Source organism: Chaetura pelagica, unplaced genomic scaffold, assembly GCF_000747805.2.
Source record: "Chaetura pelagica isolate M959 unplaced genomic scaffold, ChaPel_1.0 scaffold546, whole genome shotgun sequence".
NCBI classification, from domain to species: Eukaryota; Metazoa; Chordata; class Aves; order Apodiformes; family Apodidae; genus Chaetura; species Chaetura pelagica.
In genome coordinates this window covers 460,553-468,632 of record NW_009953798.1, presented here as the reverse complement: position 1 = coordinate 468,632, position 8,080 = coordinate 460,553, and positions in this window count along the sequence as shown.

The window sequence follows — 8,080 nt, the reverse complement described above, 5'->3', positions numbered from 1 at the left end:
CGAGAGAGAGAGAGAGAGAGAGAGGGGCGTGTCGCGCTGCCTCTCTCATGGGGTTCTTCGGCGCCAGTTTTGCATTTCCGGGCTTTTCAGCCAATCAGACAGGACCTAGTCCTGCCCCTGCTTCCGGCCACGGCTCCTCCCCTGCAGCAGCTGCTCCCCCCCCATACACACAGAGGGGGTTTCCTGCCGTGTGGAGACACCGTTTTAAGTCAGTTTTGTCGGCTGACTCAAAGGACATTTCATGTTCGTGTAAAGAAATACCTGGTCCTTCACAACCAGTAAGCAGTGAGACTTCGTACTGTGATCACAGCCGTTTGACTTTACTACTCTATGTAGTCAATACTCCACCTGTGTAAACTGTATGTCACTAATGTGCCTGGATACTGTGGGAAATCTCTTTAAAGGCCTTCCTAAAAATCAAGACCTGCAACACCTGTTGCTCTTCCTGTGTCCACAGGGTCAGCCATCCCACTCTAGCAGGCAGACAGCACAGTCAGGCATAATTTGCCCATGATATAATTGTGCTTCCTTTTCCTGGTTACCTTGTCTTTCATGAAGTTCCAGGGGAGTTGGCTGTGTAACCTTTCTAGGTCAAGGTTGGGCTGCCTGGCCTATTGTTTCCCTGTTGTCCCCCATGCCCTTCCTGATCCAGTGACATTCAGATCAGAAATTTAATTCTAACTTTGTAAAAACTGGTCTTTCTAGCAAGTACCTTTACTTTCTATTCTGAGAAGTACAAAGTTTTCTTTTTGTGCTGGTAACTTGGCTGTGTAAGTTTTTGCAAATAGGGAAATTTCACTGATTACAAATTACAATTTTTCTGTTATGTGATCTGCTAACCCATCAATCTGCTTCTCAAATGGTTGCTTTAATCTGGTATTTTATAAAACATGTCATAATCTAATGGATCATACGTGTCCTGCTATGTTGGTTCCCCATAGCAAGCATATAATTCTGGTCCATTTGAATAGGGAAATTGGGGAATGAGCCTACTTTTGTATTTTAGTTTTAATAAAAAGCTGACTTTTGGAGCAAATCACAGATTTTTTTTTTTCCCCCTTGTTAAGTTTTGCTTTCTGTTACAGAGCACTTTTGAAACACACGCACTTGGATTCTTTTGAAACTAAACTATAAGGTGTATTAGAGCCTTGAATGAGCATTCAGTCTGTAGGACCGGATAAAAGGTTGTTGACAGTAAACACCCTCAAACATACAGTAGTGGATTTCCTACCCTCAGCATAGAGTACCATTTGCCTGGTTTGATTCTGTTGTGACAAAATAATTGCTAAGGTAGATTTCAGATAATCAGAGCACAAGAGAGATTGAGAGGGTGTAATTCACTTTGTTCCCTTCTTAAGGCTTAATTATTTGTAGTAAGTTAACTTAAAATTTAAATTAAAAAAACCAACCCGAAACAAAAAAAACTTTTTGCTCCACTAGCACATGTATGCTTTTGCATAAGTTTTCAAATTCTGCAGAACATAACACGAAGGAATTTGAATACTGGGAGATCTGGGTTCTTTGTCTTCTAACTAAAAAGTTCAGCTTCAATGCTCATTTTGTAAGACCTGCAATGAATATCCTTTCAGCAATATCACTAGTGTGAAGTGGATTTAAAGAAAAACAAAATGAAGAAAAACACACCCAAAAATTGGTAATGACTTGTCAACTACTCTGCAGTTGCCCAGAGTATATATTACCTTAAATGTGTTAGACTAGTGTGATATATGGTTCTTCCTGAGAGGAAGGTATGTACTTACATGTTTTCATAAATGGGTTCAATAATACTCAAGGCTCAAAGTTCCCTAAAGGTGGTGTTTTGAAGTGGCAAAAACAGTCCTAAAACATTATCGCTTCAGAAATTAAGGACTACTTTATAGCTTTTTTTCTAAGGTGGTCATAATGACTTCTAAGGAAATAACTATCTTGCCAATTGCAAGGGTAACAAGAAATGTTAGCTAATGAGAAGTCTCAACAGAAAAAAGTGTTAGAGGAAACGTAACTATTCTTCTTTATTTCACTTTTGTCTAGAGATAAATTTTTCCCATGAACAAGGAGAATCACACTCTCCAACTGAACATATGCATAGGTAGTTTGTGTTCCTCACTTTAATGACACTTAGTTTTATTTTTCTTTATATACTTAATGACTGCTTGTAGCACTGTACATCACTCTGAGACCTGGCACTCCCCAGTGCAATCTTCTGCACACTATCTATAAGTTATAAATTAATACCCAGGTTCACTTACCTGATAGATAACTGGCTCTCTGAATTCTACATTGCTAATTTTTAAATTCATACCTCTTTACACTTTTCTGAACTCTCTAGGTTGTACTTTGGCAGAACAGTTTCAGTTAGCCATGGACATGGAAAGTAACTACAAAACCTAATTTACCAACTACAACCGTCTTTGGAATATTCTGTGGGCAAGAGGTACAAAATGTGTCTGTTAGATGTTTTCAAAGTGATTCAGACAAGATGAGGAAGAAATTGAAGAGAAGTAAATTACTCATGCTGCAAAGATCAGACCTTTTTTTTTCCGTGGAAGCATAGCTTTGAAAAGAAGATTCTACATGATACAGTTCTATTAGATATGCTGAGTATGACTTCTACTAACAGTGTGATGTTTTGAAATTAGACCAGGAAAAGGCCCTATGTGTCGACCTTCTTTTCTTTCTCTTGTTGACAAAACTCATAAAGCTGATTATTATTCAAAACTTTCCCTATTAAAGAAAGGAAGTGACAAAGGAACTGGAGGACAAAGGGCTAAGGGGGCTTCACACTCAGTAAGAAGTGTCTTCTAAAACTCTAGCGCAGCATGAAATTAAGTTATTCTATTACATGGTCAGTCTAACCCATAATTTAAAAAATCCCTAGCAGAATGGAAACTAACAGCTAGTGAACATAAAAAGCTCAAGCAGATGTTAAAGCTGTCTCATATAGTAATAACTAGCAGTTGCCCATTTTCCCTATTAAAATATTACAGATGTGGATAGGAAAAACCATTTGGTTTTCTGATTTTACATTCTCAGAACCTCATTGTTGTCACAGGCCATGGTAGAAAGAGCTTAAGTTTTAAAGTGTTTTATGGTGGATTTGTTAATGTGCAGACAAAATGCAGGAAATCAGCTCTTCTCTAATTTATAGGCAAAATCCTTATTTTTTATCAGCATTGTGTTCCCAAATATATCCATTGAATGTTAGTTTAGTGAACCATATAGTAAGATTATATGTGAATTAATTATATGTGAATTAATTATATGTGAATTGTAAAACCAGAGAACTGTAATCAATGTAGTGCAGTGGGCTAAGTATTGCTATCATTTTCACATTTCAATCCCAATATAACATGGACTTTTTTTCTTTCTTTAAACCTTCAGAGATACCATGAACCATGTTTTCTGCCTGGTCAATTTGATCAATGAACAGCACTGAAGTTACCCGTGGAACTGCTGAATTTTGTCTCTAGACCTCAGAGCCACTTTTGTCTGCAGCGCGATGGAGAAAGAGGTATCTGTTGCCTTTTTTCCCTACTCATTCCTCTGTTGGTTTGTGTGAAATAATAATGGCATTTGGTATTTAAATGCTACCTCATGCTGAGGGATCTAATTTCTGTTGTACTCTGGAAGTAGTCACGTTTGTGTTTTTTGTGGAGTTGATCTCACCTTACTGTCCTGTATCTGTAACACTGTTAGCAAGCTGGAAGAGGGAGGCAGCATCCCAGCTGAGCTGTAAACTGACCAATGTGCTTTATTCTAGATTGTTACTCTGCTGCTTTAACATTTGTTTTCCAACCTTGTAATTTTTCTTTACTGTGAGGGTGGTGGGACATTGGAACAAGTTGCTCTGGGAGGCTGTGGATGCCTGTTCCCTGGAAGTGCTCAAGGTCAGGTTGGATGGGGCTTTGAGCAACTTGTTCTAGTAGTGGGAGGTGTCCCTGCCCATGGCAGGGAGATTGGACCTAGATGATTTTTGAGGTCACTTCCAAACCCTTATATTCATTAAAGATCTGAATATGGCCTGATACAGATGTGTGAGATGATACAAATGTGAGAGTTGAGTTTTAGTTTGTAAACATACCTAGTGTGTACCTTGAGATTATCTTAGTCCTCATGTCAGACACACGTTGCAATTTCTCATTTCTTAAAATGGATTTTATTAAAAGGTTAGGCAAAACAATGTGGGGATAAGCTGAGGTGACAGTGAAAACCAAAATAAAGTTTGAAAAGCTTAGTGTAACAAATGGTGTAACATTGGAGGTAAGAAGACGTGAGCAGGTTGTCCTGCAGATGTGCTGGGTTGGTGTCTCTGATGAATTGCAGTGTACCCCTATCCGTAAGAAGGAGGCATCTGAAGCATTATGTCCTTTGCTGCTAACATGACAACGAGAACATTTTCAAGAGAGAGCGAGTTTGACTTTCGTAACAATTAATTATCTTTCATTCTATACAGACACCAGCCCTATTGCTTTGGGATGAACAGTTAAATCTGTGTTTGAATGGGTGTGATATCTTTTTCACGTTAAAAAATGTACAATGGCTTACAAACCGCAACCATTTAAAAAATAAAATAAAGTCCTAGCAACACATTGTTAATACGCATGCACTCTTCTCAAAATAATTTTATTTAAAATTGTCAGCTTTTAAAAATAAGGAAGCTGCACCTTTTATTGGAACACATACAGACTTCTCTTGTGTTGGTTTTGTGTTTGTTAGGTGCTATTCTACCACTTAGTTTTCAATACGCCTGAGCAAAGCCTTACACAAATAAGGTAGCTTGTTACTGCAAATAGCTGCAAAAGCATTTTGACCTTCTTGTCTCTATAGTTCAGAAATAAGTTCTAGTATTTGGAAGGTATGTCATTGAGATGTCTGTTGGAATTATTCCTGCAGGCAATTTTTTTTTTCCCCCCCTCAAAAAAGGCATGTTGGTTAGATACAAATATCTCTATCTAGCCTTAGTTTTCAACCAGTATCTTTTTTATTTTTTCTTCTAAATATACTGATTTGACTCTGAGCCAGACTTGCCTAATAATATATTAGGCTGGGACAGGGAAGTAGCTCAGGTTTTGATCAGTTTGACATTAAGTTTACTATACCTGAAGACTTATGTTCTTTGCAGGAAATACCGAAGCATTCTGCCAGAGTTTAGCTTCATTAATATTTTTCCATTTCTAAGCAGAGGTAGTATCAACTCCCTTTTGGCTGTTTAGCTCCAAAAATTGCTTCCCTCGTTTTTTCTTTTAAAAATAGTTGTAATTGGTTTGGGAGTTACTCTGATGTATTTGCAATATAACATTTTTTGGGTTCATTTTGTGGGTGAAAATGAGTGTCAGTGATTTTCTTAATTGTTTGCATTTTGCCCTGGTTAATAGGAATGAAAACATGGAAAAGATTACCATGGTTCACAAGCATTGAATTGTGTAGAATACAAATATAATAGGAAGGTAAGAGAAACAAATAAGAGTTGGGCAGGTTTTTTTTGTTTATTTGTTGTTTGTTTTTTTTTTAAATTTAGGTTTTATATAAGAAAGTTTCATCAAAATAAAGATACAAGAGGATACTTTCTCTAGGCTGCATCCACAAATTTTATTTCTCCTGATAGGAACTATTTGTGATTTATGTCAGTTTTCACAAGCTGTCAAAACAGAGGCATTTAAGAAATATAAATGTTGAGATTTTTATCTTTGAAATACAAAGTTCATATTTTCTGATTAAAGTATAGATTAAAGAAGCCTTACTGGATCATACTTCTTTTGTAGAAAATATTTCGGGGGGCCCAAAATAAGGGATGCTTGAAAAGAAAGCCCCTTTCAGAACAGTATGACTTAGACCCTTGCATCCCAGGGGAGGCTTGATACACTGAGAAGGGCAGTCCCAGTTTGCCTCATGGCTGCCCAGTGACAGAAATACTTTTGCTTTACACGCAGGAGTTAGGATCTGGGCAGTTGAACTTAGTGGTCTAAAAGGTCTTTTCCACCCTTAACAATTCTGTGATCTTTGTCACCCCAATTACTATGTAAGTGTTCAGGAAGCAGAGCATGAGTTGCCACAAAATAAGCATGATTTTTAATGCTAGTATTTTGCCATAGCTTATTAAAATCCTGTAGGATAAAACACTGTTGAGATCCAAACAGTGGAAGTACAGCTCTGTACTTGTGTTGGTGTATGTAAATGTGAGTTGTCAAATTGTAAGTTTCAGTAGATTTTTATCTCTACAAACACATTTTGCTTGACCACCTAAGACTTTTATGTATGCTGCTGCCTCGTTGCACTTTTAGAGATTATTATTTTTTTTTTAAGCGTTTTCCAGAAATGTCAAAGCTTGCTCTCTTTGGCTTAGCTCATTCTCATTAACATTGAGAAATAATCCTTGTGCAGAATGTGCAATGGAACAGCTATGACATGGTCTTCTGAAAATGATGTTTCCTTCTTGGGGAGTTGGTTGTTGCTATTATTTGGTGGCCTGTTGTTGTCATAACAGAGTAAAAATTAAAGGGAGAGTTAACATCTTTTAGTAGGCAACTGATGTGGCTGGGAAAAGAATAGACACATTTTTCAGACCTCATTTTCTTCTAGTTGGAAATGGCCTTGTGCTCAGCTTTGAAGGGTACATTAGTCTGGAAGCTTGTCTGGTTCTTTTCCCAGCTATATTGTTTGGTCTTCCATTATTTCTTCTTACAAAACTTTTCTGTGGTTTTTCTGGCAAACCTGTGCCTTCCAACATTTCTTATTGCTATGGGATTTAAAATGATTAAATATTAATGTGGTATTAAAGCTGTCTAGTGTGTTTTCCTGGTATTTACTCTTAAAATAGTTTGTGCATTTTTCTTTTTCTCTAGCAGCAATATTTGTTAAGCGTCTCATTTTAAATCCTAAAATATGTGAAAATTGTTAGGTAAGAGTTTAAGGTAGACTGCACATCACTATTAGTGCAGCAAAAAAATGAAACATCTTACTGTAAGTAAACAACAGCAAATAAAAAGTTGTACCTGCACGGTGAATAGGTATAGAGGATATTTCAAGGTAGAAAAAATGTCAGACTTTAAAAAATACTCTGTTGTGTTTTCTAGCATTTGATGTCTTTCAGGCCAGAGTGACTTGACTTGAATATTTTATCAAATACTAATTTTAAATGAATTAAAATACTTCAGTGTGTTACAGAATTGCACAGTTTATAGCATTCCCCTGTTACTTAACTGGATTCTAGTCTTTGTCTTGCTCATTGAAAATAAAATAATATAGTGTATAAAATAATATAGTGTTAAATAATTGCCTGCTGTCCCAAAGCTGTTTGTTAAGAGTGCAGTGTATTTGCTATAGCAGTTTTAATGCACAAATGGTAAATGGCTGCTCTTTAATGGGACCTGGACTTCTTTACTGTTGTGTCCCTTTTAAATAGTAGTTGACTGTACCAGCCACTGGATGTCACTTGTTCCACATAAATATAGGTAAGAAATTAATTGTCTGACTTCAGAGAAAATAGCTTGCCTGTCTGCTGTGAACATGGAAGTGGTGCCTGGGTGAGCACTGGGACAGAATTTTTTGTTCTCTGCCTTGTGCTTTTTCGACTGAAAATCAAGAGATTGATTTGAAGTGATATCCTGTTACCTTGGACTTCAAGATGCTTGTAGCTGACTTTTGCATATGTTACACTGTAATGCTTCTTAAGTGGGCTTTAGATGTTGGCTTTTCCTGTAACCTGTAACCATGAGCCATCAGGAAGGTCCTATTCCCACTGCTACTATACTGTTCTCCATCCCCTCTGTAGCAGCAGTGTTGACTTGCCATCAGGCCAAACTGTGGGTTTGTTTGCACAGAAACATGGCATTAACAACAGTGCTTTTCATCTCCTGTGCGTTTGAGGGCTTGTCTTAATGATCAAAATGTGGATACATAAGAAGATACATCAAAGGCAGAAAAAGGGAAGATACAGTGTGTGTCCCCATGTCCCCCCCCAAAAAAAAGGGATGGGTCGTTGAGGGAGGAAAAAGAAAAAATAGGAACAAAACCCAAGAGGAAGTATTGTCTTCTTGAGTTGGTGACTATTCATGGCACAATATCCAGCAAAGGAAATTCT